The following is a 14406-nucleotide window of genomic DNA, read 5'->3' as shown; positions in this document are numbered from 1 at the left end:
GATTCAAAAAGAGACAAAAGACATTCCTTGTCCTCAAGGAGCTTACAATCTAATTGAGGAGACAAAATGCAAGCAAATGACTACAGAGCAAGTTATATACAAAATAAAATGGAAATACTTAACAGAGGGAAGGCATTGGAATTAAGAGGGGTTAGGGAAGACTTTCTTTGGAATATGGGATTTTAATTAGAATTTACAGGAAGCCAGGGAGGTCAATAGTCACAGCAGAGTAAGAAGATCATTCCAATTGAGAAAGCAAATTTCTAGAGCCAAGAGATGGAGTGTCTTGTTTGTGGGACAGCCAGGGGACCAGTGTTGCTGGATTGAAAAGTACGTTTTGGAGAGTAATGTGTAACAAAATGTAACAGCAAGCACCCTAGCACACCCAGGATGGCCTGCTACCATAGGTTCTTTGACCTGCTTTTAAAGAAAAGACTGCTAAAAAAAGGGGGGTTAACAATCCTACTTTTAATTACATTTACTAGTTCAGAAGAAAAGGTCAGCACCAAAAGACAGATAAGTAGAAAATACAAGCAGAGAAATTAGCACAAAGACTGACAGGCCTCCAGCTGTTTGACATAGCAATATTGCTATGCACTTTACACACATCTCTGGATTGGGGAGCACAGACATCTAAGTAGTCAGGGGGCTCTAAACATACAGCTACTCAGAGTTTCAACCAGGAAATCAAAAGGTCCTTCTCATAAGTGAACCCCCAAAGCAAAATATCAATCTCCCAGTATATATAACAAAGACTCGGCTCCTGATTGACTCAGAAGGCATCACAAACCATGTGACTCAGCACAGCTGTGAATTATCAGGGTTCAAAGGCGATTAGTCCTTCAGATGTTTTCAATTTAGCTTGAGCCTAGGAAACTGAATTCCAAAAAGAAAACAACAAAACCCCACTTTTCTTGCTCTTACAGAAGACTGAAAAGATGGGAGGGGGCTAGGTTCTGGGGGGCTTTGAATGCCAAACAGGACATTTTGTATTTGACCCTAGAGGCAGTAGAGAGCCACTGGAGTTATTGAATAGGGGAGTGACATGATTGTACCTACACTTTAGAAAAATCACTTTAACAACTAAATGAAAGATGGATTACAGTGGGGAGAGACTTGAGATAGGTTCAACCATTAATAAGTTATTGCAACAATCTAGGTGTGAAGAGATGAGGAACTGCACCAGGGTGGTGGCCATGTCAGAAGAGAGAAGGGGGAATGTTTGAGAAGTGTTTCAGAAGTGAAGTCAGCAGGCCTTGGCAACAGATTGGATATGGGGTGAGAGGAGTGAGGAATCCAGAATGATTCCTAGGTTGTGAGTCTGAGGGGCTGGGAGGATGGTCTTGCCCTCTATAGTAATAAAGAAAGTCAGCATTGGGGAAGGTTTTGAGGGGATTATAATGAGTGCTATATTGAGAATATTGAGTTTAAGATGTCTGTTGGACATCTAATTTGAGATGTCTGAAAGGTAATTGGAGATGTGAGAACGGAGGTCAGTAGGAAGATGGAGGTAGGAGAGGCAGATTTGAGAATCATCATCACAGAGATGTAATTAAATCCTTGGGAGCTTGATGAAATCATCAAGTGAAATAATATTGAGGAAGAAGAGGAGAGGACCCAGGACAGAACCCTGAGGGACATTTAAACTTAGAAGGTGTGATCTGGAGAAAGATCTAGCAAAGGAGTCAGAGAAGGAGCAGTCAGATAGGTAGGAGGAGAACCTAGAAAGAAGAGTGCATCCAGGAGAAGAGGGTCATCAACAGTGGCAAGGATTTCAGAGAGGTCAAGGAGAATGAGGATTGAGAAGAGGTCATTGTATTTGGCAACTAGGAGATCATGAACTTTGGAGAAAGTTATTTTGGTGGAATGGTAAAGTCTGAACCAGACTGTAAAGGGTTAAGAAAAGAGTAAGAGGAAAGAAAGTGGAGGCACCTATTGTAGTCAGTTTTTTTGAGGAGTTTAGCTACAAAGGGCAGAAGAGATATCGGATAATAGTTAGCAGGGATGAGAGGATCAAGTGAGGGTTTGGGTTTTTCTTTTCAGATGAGGGAGACATGGAAATGTTTGTAGGCAGTAAGAAAGAAACCAATAGAGAGGGAGAGATTGAGAATAAATGACAGAGTGGTGATGACAGAAGGGGCAGTCTGTTGGAGGAGACAGGATGGAATTGGATCACTTGAACAAATAGAAGAGTTGGCCTTGGTAAGGAACGAGGTCACACCTTTTCACATGAGACTGGGGAAAAGGAGGAGAGAGTGGCAGGAGGTACTTGAGTGACAGATGAGGAGGAGGGGAGAAAAGGGAGCTTATGGCTAAATAGCTTCAATTTAATGAGTCAAAGTTCTCAGCTGGGAGGGTGAGGGGAAGTCAAGTCCTAGGAGGTTTGAGGAGGGAAGGAAAGGTTTGGAAGAGCCACTGTGGAGAGTAGGACACTGAACTGATAAGGAAGACATAGTAGGATTAACCAAGTAACAGTGAGGGCCCAGTTGAATTCATGTAATATAATTTGTAGTGAACCCTGTTAGAATGGTTGAGTGATTTTCTCCATTTTCATTCAGCAGCACATGTGTAGGTGCAAAGATGATAAATGGTGAGAGTGATCCAAGGCTGAGATGTGGTTTGGTGTAATCAGTGATATGATGAAGGGAGTAGGAATTCAAGAGAGGAGGACAAGTGTAGAGTTGCATTGATTCACCAAGGAGTCAAGATGGAGAGGAGAGAGTGGTTAATGCAAGGGAGATAGCTTGGGAGAGTCAAGGAATTGGAGGTCACTGTGTGTATGAAGAGTAGGATTATACGATGGAAGTCAGAGTGAGATGAAAAAACCAATAGATTATAGGAAGATAAAGGGATTTTGGAATTCTTTCTCCCCCTTTCTTTTTTTTTTGATATTTTTTTCTTTATTTTTAACATCTTTTTTTTACATTTTAAGTTCCAAATTCTCTCCCTCCCTCTAGCCCATCACACACCCATTGAGAAGGCAAGCAATATATCAATTAAAAACGTAAAGTTAGGCAAAACATAGTTCCATATTAACCATGTTGCAAAAAAAATTACTCAAGAAAAATAGTGGGAAAAGTATGTTTCAATCTTCACTCAGAATTCATCAGTTTTCTTTCTGGAAGTAGATAGCGTTTTTCATTATGGGTAATTTGTATTGATTAGAGTAATTAAATATTTCACAGTTCACCATAGTCATAATATTTCTGTTACTGTGTACAAAGTTTTCCAGATTCTGCCCATTTCACTTTGCATCAGTTCATATAAGTCTTAAGTTTTTCTGAAAGCATCTTGCTTGTCATCCTGCGCAATAGTACTTCATCACAATCACATGTCACAACTTGTTCAGCCACTACCCAATTGAGGAGGATCCCTCAATTTCTAATTCTTTGACATCACAAAAAGCTACTATAAATATTTTTGTGCATATAAGTCCTTTTCCTTTTGTCTCTTTGGGATACAGACCCTGTAGTGATATTGCTGGGTCAAAGGGTACACACAGTTTTATTGCCCTTTGGGCATAGTTCCAAATTATTCTTCAGAATGGTTGGACTAGTTCATAGCTCTACCAAGAGTGCATGGGTGTTCCAATTTTTCCACATCCTCTCCAACATCTCATCATTTCTTTTTATGTCATGTTAGCTAATCTGATAGTTCTGAAGTAGTACCTCAATGTTGTTTGAATTTACATTCCTCTGCGGTATATGGTGTGTTCAGGAAAGACTAGCACTTCTGGTGTGAGGGCTTGCTGAGCCCTGTTCAGGGCTGCTGATTCACCTTTGGTGTCTTCACCCAACTCTCACCTGTGTCTCCAAGAATCTGTAGCAGATACAGTGCCCATACCCTGGCAAAACTGTCTCAGCAGATAGGCTAAACCAGGTTGAGGGTAACCTCAAACCCATCAGTAAGTTAGGGGATGTCTACTCCAAGCACGTGAAGACAGCAAGTGCTCTGGCAGAATGGATGGATAAGAACAATTTGTTCCAATGGCCATGAAGGTGGTTTAAGCAGGTGATGTGGAGTGCTTAGAGCTTGGTCAGGCATTTAAGATGCCAAGGTCATTCATTACATCCTGAGCCACTGCCAGTTGTCTAGACTTTTGTCTTGTCACCGAACTTTAGTGACTGAAAGAGGCAGTGAGGCTGACAACTTTGAGCAACTCTGACTTAAATATAATTTACAGGTAAGTCAAGACATCACCCCATGTCATTGGTCCTCTTTGAAAATGAAAGATGAACAAAAACAACGCTTCTCATTTCATTTCTCTAATTATTAGTGATTTAGAGCATTTTTATATGACTATTGATAGCTTTGATTTCTTCTGAAAACTGCCCATTCTTCTCCTTTGATCATTTATCATTTGGAAAATAGCTGTTGGTTTTATAAATTTATTTGTGTTAAGAGTTGTTAGTAATTGTGCTTATATAGTTCCTGTGTGTGTCTTGACAAACTCCCAAGTATTTTATATTGTCTGCAGTTATTTTAAAGGAATATCTCTTTCTATCTCTTCCTGCTGGACATTGTTGGTATTATACAGAAATGTTGATGATTTGTGTGAGTTTATTTTGTTCTTTTTTGTGATTTTGCTAAAGTTGTTAATTATTTCAATTTTTAAAATTTTTTAATGTTTATTTATTTATTTTTAGTTTTCAACATTCATTTCCACAAAATTTTGAGTTCCAAATTTTCTCCCCATCTCTCCCCTCCCCCACCCTGTAATGCCCTGCATTCTGATTACCCCTTCCCTCAATATGTCCTCCTTTCTATCACACCCTTCCCTTCCCTTATCCCCATCTTCTCTCTTTTCTTGCAGGGCAAAATAGATTTCTATACCCCATTACCCATATTTTTTATTTCCCAGTAGTATGCAAAAATGTTTCTCAACATTTGTTCCTAATACTTTAAATTCCAACTTCTCTCCCTTCCTCCCTCCCCACTGAGAAGGCAAGCAATTCAATATAGGCTACATATGAGTACTTTTTCAAAAGACTTCCATAATAGTCATGTTGTGTAAGACTAACTATATTTCCCTTCTATCCTGCTCCACACTTATTCTATTCTTTCTTTTGACCTTGTCCCTCCCCATAGGTGTTTACTTCTATTTGCTCCCTTCTCCCATTTACCCTCCCTTCTATCATTCCCCTCACTCTACTTGTCCCCTTCTCCCCTACTTTCCTGTAGTGTAATATAGATTTTCATACCAAATTGTGTGAGCATGTTATTCCCTCCTTTAGCCAAATGTGAAGAGATTAAGCTTCACTTTTTTCCCTCTCACCTCCTCCTTTTTCTCCTCCACTGAATAAGCTTATTCTTGCCTCTTTTATGAGTGATAATTTGCCCCATTTCACTTCTCCCTTTCTCCTTCCAATATATTCCTCTCTCACCCCTTAATTCTATTTTTTTAGATATCATCCCTTCTTATTCAACTCACCCTGTGCTCGCTCTCTCTCTCTCTCTCTCTCTCTCTCATACGTGTGTGTGTGTGTGTGTGTGTGTGTGTGTGTGTGTGTAATCTCTCCAACTACCAAAATATTGAGAAAAGTCTCAAGAGTTGCAAATATTATCTTTCCATGTAGGAATGTAAACAGTTCAGCTTTAGAAACTCTTTTATGATTTCTTTTTCCTGTTTACCTTTTCATGTGTCTCTTCTTTCTTGTGTTTGAAAGTCAAATTTTCTTTTCAGGTCTGGTTTTTTCATCAAGAGTGCTTGAAAGTCCTCTGTTTCAGTGAATGACCATTTTTTCCCCTGAAATATTATACTCAATTTTGCTGGGTAGGGGATTCTTGGTTTTAATCCTAGTTCCCTTGACTTCTGGAATATTCTATTCCAAGCCCTTCAATCCCTTAATGTAGGAGCTGCCAGATCCGGTGTTATCTTTATTGTATTTCCACTATACTCTAATTGTTTCTTTTTTAGCTATTTGAAATATTTTCTCCTTGACCTGGAAACTCTGGAATATGGCTACAATATTCCTAGGAGTTTCTCTTTTCAGATCTCTTTCAGGAGGTGATCAGTGGATTCTTTCAATATTTATTTAACCCTTTGGTTCTAGAATATCAGGGCAATTTTCCTTGATAATTTCATGAAAGATGATGTCTAGACTTTTTTTTGATCATGGCTTTCAGGTAGTCTTATCATTTTTAAATTGTCTCTCCTGGATCTATTTTTTTGGTCAGTTGTTTTTCCAATGAGGTATTTCACATTATCTTCTATTTTTTCATTCTTTTGGTTTTGTTTTATAATTTCTTTGTTTCTCATAAAGTCATTAGCTTCCATCTGCTCCATTCTAATTTTTAAAGAATTATTTTCTTCAGTGAGCTTTTGAACTTCCTTTTCCATTTGGCTAATTCTCCTTTTTAAAGCCTTCTTCTCCTCATTGGCTTTTTGGACCTCTTTTTCCAATTGAGTTAGCCTATTTTTAAAGGTGTTATTTTCTTCAGCATTTTTTGGGTCTCCTTTAGCAAGCTGTTGACTCGCTTTTCATCATTTTCTTGCACTTCTCTCATTCCTATTCCCATTTTTCCTCTATCTCTCTTACTTGATTTTCAAAATCCTTTTTGAGCTCTTCCATGGCCTGAGACCATTGCATATTTATTTTGGAGGTTTTGCATGCAGAAGCCTTGACTTTTAGGTCTTCCTCTGAAGACCTAAATTGTTCTCATCTGAAAGGATGGAAAAAAATGCCTATTCACCAAGAAAGTAACCTTCTAATGTCTTATTCTTTTTCCCTTTTTTGGCCATTTTCCCAGTTAGTTACTTGACTTTTGAGTCCTTTGTCAAGAGGAGGGTGTACTCTGGGGAACCTGTAAGTTCTCAGTTCTTCCAAGGTGGCACAATCAAGGGAGAGGAATTTACTCCTGTCCTGGCCTGCACACTGGTGTGGGAGCAACCAAAAACTTTTCTGGCCAGAATCTGCAAGTAGTAGAATTCCCTCTCCATAGACACCTTCAACTCTGCCAGCACTCCTCCTCCTCACCCCAGGGCCTGGCTCAGGGCTGAGATTCAGATCAGTGGCTCAATTCCCTCAGGAGTTTTAGGCAGATGGCTCCAAAAATGGAAGCTGCAGCTGCAGTGGTTGCTGCTGGCCGGGTCAGACAATGTTCCCTTTTCATCCAGATAAAACAACTTTCTCACTGACCTTTGAAGCTTTCCTTGGCCTTTGTGGGTTGAGGGATCTGAGAACTTAAGCTGCTGCTGGGAATTCCACCCTTGAGGCCTGTTCTGGTCCTGTTCCTGCTGATGCTGAGCAGCCAGGGCTGGGCAGGGCTATGTAGGCTGCGCTTCACTTGGTGCCATGTGCAACAGACCTTTCCTGTCGGTCTTCCAGGCTACCTTGGGCTGGAAATCTCTTTCACTCTGTTGTTTTGTGGCTTCTGCTGCTCTAGAATTTGTTTAAAGTCATTTTTTTTACGGTATTTTATGGCCTGTGGGGGAAGAGCTAGAGTATGTGTGGCTTTCTATTCTGCCATCTTGACTCCACCCCCCCTAGGCAAGTCTGTAAGATAGATTTCTATACCAAACTGAATGTTATATCTATCCACCCACCTACCCATCCATCCATCTATCTATCTATCATCTATCTACCTACCTACCTATCTATCTATCTATCTATCTATCTATCTATCTATCTATCTATCTATCTATCTATCTAATTTACTCTCCAAAGGGAGGTAAATTTCCAGTTAACTTGAGGTTTACTGACTAGAGTCCTTCCTTCCTCTTCCTTTCTTCCTTCCTTCCTTCCTCCCAGTTCACTCTGAAGCTAAAATATTAGACCACAATGGGTCCCTAGCCAAGCTCCACCTAATGGCTGTATTTTGAGTCCTCCTGGCTTTGAGTGAATTTAGGGTGAATGTCATTAGTAACTGTTTCTCTTTGGAACAGCAATGCTGAGGGTCTTCCCCTTCCAACTTGATTTTTTTGTTTTGTTTTGTTTTCTTTTAATTAAAAGGGCCAACTCTTAATTCATTTCTTAAAGAGGTGAGGCCTATTCCCTGAATAGGCATTACCTCACTTTAAGTGAGTACCTGAAAAAGCCTTAGCCTAAAAGGGCAAGGGTCTCTCATTGCATCCTGAGCCATATCCAGTCATCCTGATGAATATCTGGTCACTGGATCCATATGACTCAGGAGAAGAAAGTGAGGCTGGTGACCTAGCATAGCCCTCACTCACTCAAATCAAAGTCAACTGCAAGTCATATCATCATTTCTCTAATGCCATGGTCCTTTTCAAAAATGAAGGACAAACACAACAATCTATCTATCTATCTATCTATCTATCTATCTATCTATCTATCTATCTATCTATCTATCTATCATCTATCTACCTACCTACCTGCCTACCTACCTACCTACATAATTCTTTCCTCTTTGAACCAGTTTAGAAAAGAATGAGCATCACTCAAGCATTGCCTGCTTCCTCTCCACTACCATTTCCCTTTACATTGTAAAAAGCTCTTGCTTGAGTGTTTCTTTTGTGTTGATTATTTTCCCCCATTCTTCCTCTTCCTTCCCCCTTCTTCTAGTTCATCTATCTTTTTCACCTATCCATTTATTTGAAGTCATCCCAATATAATTGACTTACATTCATGCTCTCTGTCTATATAGACTTCTCCTGCTACCCTAATATTGATAAAAGTTGTTAGGAGTTAGATGCATCATTTTTCAATATAGGAATGTAAACTGTTTTTATTGAGTCCCTTATAATTTCTCTTTCATGTTTACCTTTTCTGCTTTTCTTGAGTCTTATATTCAAAAGTCAAAATTTTTATTCATCTTTTCCTTTTCACCAGAAATGCTTCTAAATTCTCTATTTCATTAAATGTCCATTTCCCTTGAAAGATTTTACTCAATTTTGCTGGGTAAGTTATTTTTGATTACAATATTAGTTTCTTTACCTACTGGAGCAGCATATTCTGAGCTCTCCACTCCTGTAATGTGGTAGCTGCTAAATTGTGTGCAATCTTAACTGTGCCTCCATAGAATTTGAATGGTTTCTTTCTAGCTGTTTGCCAGATTTTCTCTTTTACCTGGAAAATTTGAAATTTGGCAATAATATTCCTGGGAATTTTCATTTTGGAATTTCTCTCAGAAATTGATTGGTGGAGTCTTTCAGTTTCTATTTTACCCTCTGATTTTAAGACACTGGGACAGTTTTTCTTTATAATTTTGAAATATGATGTCTAGGTTCTTTTTTTTAATTATGACTTTTGGGTAGTCTAGTAGTTCTTAAATTGTATTATTTCAATCTCTTTTCCAGGTTGTTTTTCCAATGAGATTTTTCTTCTAATTTTTCATTCTTTTGACTTTCTTTTATTTTTATTTTTTGATGTCTCATGGAGTCATTGGCCCTATTCTAATTTTTAGAGAATTATTTTCTTCAGTGAGCTTTTGTACATCTTTTATCATTCAGCTAATTCTGTTTTCTAAGGTGCTGTTTTCTTCTGTATGTTCTGTGCTTCTTTTTATTTTAACCAAGCTGTTAATTGTCTTTCCATAGTTTTCTTTCACTGCTTGCATTTCTTTCCCCAAATTTTTTCTAACACTCTTATTTGATTTTTAAAATAATTTCTTATAGGTTCCTTACAGGAATTTTTGTTGGACCTGTACACTTTGCATTTTTTTCCTTTGGGGCTTTGCTTGTAGCTGTTTTGACATTGTTGTTTTCTTCTGAGTTTGTGTTTTGATCACCCCTGTTGTGTAGTAGCTTTTTATCATCAGGTTCCTTTGTTGTTCGCTCATTATTTCTGCCTGTTTTTTGATTTTGAATGCTATGTTAAAGTTGGCCTCTGCTCATCTTAGAGCCTGGGGGCTGGAGTGTGATGAGGTACTGTCCCAAGCTTCAGACTTTTTGCATTGCTTTTTTCAGAGCTAGTTCTGGGAAGTTGGAAGTTTTTGATGCTTCCAAAGTGATGTGACGTAGAGAGAGGTGTAGTCATTGCTCTCCTGGTCTGCAAAAATGCTATTCTTCCCAGGGCGCCTGCTTCCTTGTGACCAAAAGCACTCTTTGTCTTGGAACTGTAATTTGGAAGTGAGTATAGGCAATGGAATTGCCAAACAGCACCCTATATGGTGTACAATCATAACCCAGGGGTCCCTGTAAATCTCTTTCTGACCAGTTGCCTAATCTTTTTACCATTTCTTAGGTAAGAGCTCCTGGAATACTGCTGCCACTGTCACTACTACCTCCAAGGCCCATAGCTGATGTTGCCACCGAGTGTGGTCCACACCAGCTCCTACCCCGTTATCACAGATATCTCCTTCTGACTTTCTAAGTTATTTTTGCCTGAAAAATGTCTCACCCTGACCTTTTACTGGCTCTGTTGTTCCATAACTTGACTTGAGAAGTTATTTTAAAGTTCATTGAAGGGAAATATTGGAAGATCTCAGCTGAAGTGTCTCTTCTACTCTGACATCTTGGTTCTCCCTCTGAATTTCAGAATTCTTGAACATAGAGGTGGTGTATTGTGGGTGATAGCAAGAGCAAAGATATGATCCTCTATGTGTATGGCTGAGATTGAGTGGAGGAGTTGCTCATGGGAGGTGAAAAGGTTCAGCAATTGAGTGGTTAGGGTATTTGAAGGAAAATCAAATCCATATTGATAATATAAGAAAAAGTCTAGATCATCCTCATTACATAAAATGTTTGCTCCTGGTTTTAGATAGAAGCTACTTATTTTAAGAAAAGCTCCATTTATTTCTGTGCTTTCTGGTGTGTGTGTTTTTTTTTTATAGAAATGGATATCAATAGCTTTTTCTGCCTCTGTTTGCTGTTGTTGTTGTTATTGATATGATCAGTTATGCTGATAGTTTTTCTAATATTGAACCAACCCCGCATTCCTTTCATAAATCTAGCCTGCTCACATTATGTGATATTTTTGACATATTGTTGTAATCTTGCTAGTATTTAATTTTTACATCAATATTCATTAGGAAAATTGGCCTCTATTTTTTTTTGTTTCCTGAGTCTAAATGTAGAAATCATATTGGTATCATAGAAGGAAGTTTGTTGGACTCCTTCTTTACCTATTTTTTTTCATTTTATATAGTATTGGAATTAACTTGTTCTTTAAATGTTTGGTAGAATGTACTTCGTCTTGGTCCTGGGCTTTTTATTTCTCAGAGATCTCATTTATAACTTGCTCAATTTCTTTTTCCAAGACCAAGTTATTTAAGTATTCTATTTTCTGTTCTGCTAATATAGGCAATTTATATTTTTGTAAATATTCAGCCATTTAATTTAGATTGTCAGTTTTATTTGTTGGCATATAATTGAGTGAAATGGCTCCTAATAATTGCTTTGATTTCATCTTAATTGGTTGTGAATTCACCCTTTTCATTTTTGAGACTGGTAATTTAGTTTTCTCCTTTCTTTTATAAAATCAAATTGGCCAATTGTTTATCTATGTGATTGTTATTGCTGCTGTCATTGTTTCAAATAACCAGCACCTAGTTTTATTTCTTAGTTCAATTTTTTGAAACTTTTAATTTCAGTAACATCACCTTTGATTTTCAGGATTCCTATTTTCGTATTTAATTGGAGGGTTTTTATTTGTTGTTTTTCCAGGCTTTTTAGCTGTATGCCCAATTTGCTGAACTACTTTCTCTCACTTTTATCAGTGTAGACATTTAGAAATATAAAAATTTCCCTAAGTACTGTTTTAGCTGCAGCCCACAGATTTTGGTATGTTGTCCCATGGGCTTCATTATATTTAATGAAATTATTGATTGCTTCTATTATTTGTTCTTTGACCCACTCTTTCTTTAGGTTATTTAGTTTTCAGTTCATTTTTAATCTATGACTCCACAGCTTTCTATTGAATGTAATTTTCATTGCATTGGGCTCAGAAAAAGATACATTTAATATTTCTGCTTTTTTTGACTTTTGTTTGAGATTTTATGACCTATTATATCGTCAATTTTTGTGACAGTGCCAGGCACAGCTGAAAAATAGATATGTTCCTTTCTGTTCTCATTCACTTTTCTCCAGATGTCTATTATATCTCACTTTTCTAAAATTCTATTCATTGCCTTAAGTTTTTCCTGGTTTGCTTTGTGGTTAGATTTATTTAGGTCTGAGAGGATGTTAATTTTGGGTCCCCCCGTAGTGTGGTTTTGCTCTCCATTTTTTCCTGTAACTCATTTAACTTTCTCTTCAAAAATTTGAATACTATGCCATTTGGTACATTTATGTTCAGTAGTGATATTATTTCATTGCTTGCGATATTTTTTTTAAACAAAATGTAGTTACTCTGATTATCTCTTTTAATTAGATCTCTTTTTGCTTTTACTTTGTCTGAGATCATGATGACTATACCTGCCTTTTTTATTTCTACTGAAACATAATAGATTTTGCTGTAGCCGCATATTTTAATTCTATATGTATCTTTCTGTGTCAAGTGTGTTTCCTGTGTGTATTGTTAAATTCTGGTTTCTAATTAATTCTATTTTCTGCTTCCACTTTATGGATAAGTACATGCCATTCACATTCATGGTTATGATTGCTAACTGTGTATTTTTCTCCATTTTATTCTCTTGTTCTTATCCTCTTTTTAATCCTGTCTTCTCCTCCATAGTCTGTTTTGCTTCTGACCACTACCTTCCTTAATCTACCATTCCTCCTGTTTTTCTGCTCCCTCTTTCTCTTATTCCCTTTCTCTACCACTTCCCTGTTGAGTAAGATGAATTTCTGTACCTGTGTCTGTATGTGTGTTCTTCCCTCTTTGATGAGTTTGGATGAGAGTGAGGTTCAAATGTTGCCTGCTCCCCACCTCCATTATATAATCTCTTCCTTGTGTGCCCCATTTTCTCCCAGTATTTCCTTTTTTACCCTTCCATTCTTCTTTGGAGATCATCCCAACATAAAAGAATTGTACCCATGCCCTCTGTCTAAATAGATTCCCTCTGACAGCCCTGATGATGATAAAATTCTGAGGGGTTATAGGTATCATCTTCCCATACAGTGATAGAAAAGTTTAACCTTGTTTAGTCCCTTTTGATTTCTCACTCATTTCACCCTACCTTTCCAAACTTACTGTGTATTATTTCACATCTCTTGTACCTTTGTATTCATTGTTTCCCATGTCTAGAATACACTTCTTCCTCATCCCTACCTCTTAGAATGCCTTGTTTCCTTTAAAATTCCTCTTATTTGTCATCTTCTACAGAATACCTTTTACGATCTCTCCACAGGCAGTAGTCTACCCCTCCAATTTACCTTTTCTTTATCTTGTATGTGTTGTGTATATGCTTGATCTTGTTCAAGGACTGTTTCTTTTTGATATTTGTATCTCCAACACCTTGCACAGTGCCTAGCACATAGTAGGTCCTCAACAAATGCTTGTTGATGGATTGATTTTCTAGTTTTTGTATTACGTTTGCTTCATTACTCCTTTTTTCCTTGTTGTTCACATACATGTTCAGGGAAATGCATTCTCCTCTACTACCCATAAATTTTGATATGTAATTTGCTTTTGTTCATATTCACTTTATTGATTACAGTCTTAATTATGTTATAGTCTAAAAAGAATTCATTTAATATGTAAATATAAAACTATAACATTGATATATAATAAACAATAAACACAATGCAATATATTTTCTCATTCATTTGTGAGTTAGACCCTAGCCCATGTAATGTCATAAAGATGCCATGTAATTCTAAAAACAATCTTTCTTAAGATTTCCATGAATCACTAAAGTGCTATCACATTCTGCTCAGATACACACTTTCCTTCTTGTTTCTCTATGAGTACAACTTGTCAGAGTCTGAAAGAGGCATGTCAAAGGTATTTGTCTCAGCTTCTTTCTTCTATTAGGCTAATTTTTTCCTGTAAGTAATTAGTTATTAGCTAGTGTGGTTTAATGTTCAAAGGCTAGAATAAGGAAGACCTGGATTCATATCCTGTTCTAATACATACTAGTTACGTGACCACGACAAAGTCACTTAATCTGGCATTGGCCCAGAAAATTCTCTAAAACTTACATATAAGCTGTTGATATGCATCAGGGGAGGGAACTTCCACACTATGAGTTCTTTCCACTGATTTCAGGTACAGAAATAGTGTAAGTCAAATCCAGTCATCTAAAATGTTTCATGGGAAGTTTCTCTAAGAACCATGGAAAACTCCAAAGAATGAAATTCTGGAGATTGAAGCAGAATGAATTTCAGTATGGAAGAAAAGGTAAGCTATTTGAAAGGAAAGTGTGATGTCACAAGGAACTCTTTTACAAATCAGGTTTTTAAAACACATTTAGCAAAAACATATAACTGAGGAGGATTATCATAGAGTCCTGTAAGAATAGTGTCAGGATGAGCTGAGAATGGCAATGAATGCAGTGTACTACAACAAAAAAGGTATTTTTAAGTTATTTGGGGGCAAAAACGGCGGATAAGATGTTGAAAAC

Source organism: Notamacropus eugenii, chromosome X (genome assembly GCF_028372415.1).
Source record: "Notamacropus eugenii isolate mMacEug1 chromosome X, mMacEug1.pri_v2, whole genome shotgun sequence".
Taxonomy (NCBI): Eukaryota; Metazoa; Chordata; class Mammalia; order Diprotodontia; family Macropodidae; genus Notamacropus; species Notamacropus eugenii.
Note: the sequence above shows the minus strand (reverse complement) of the source record.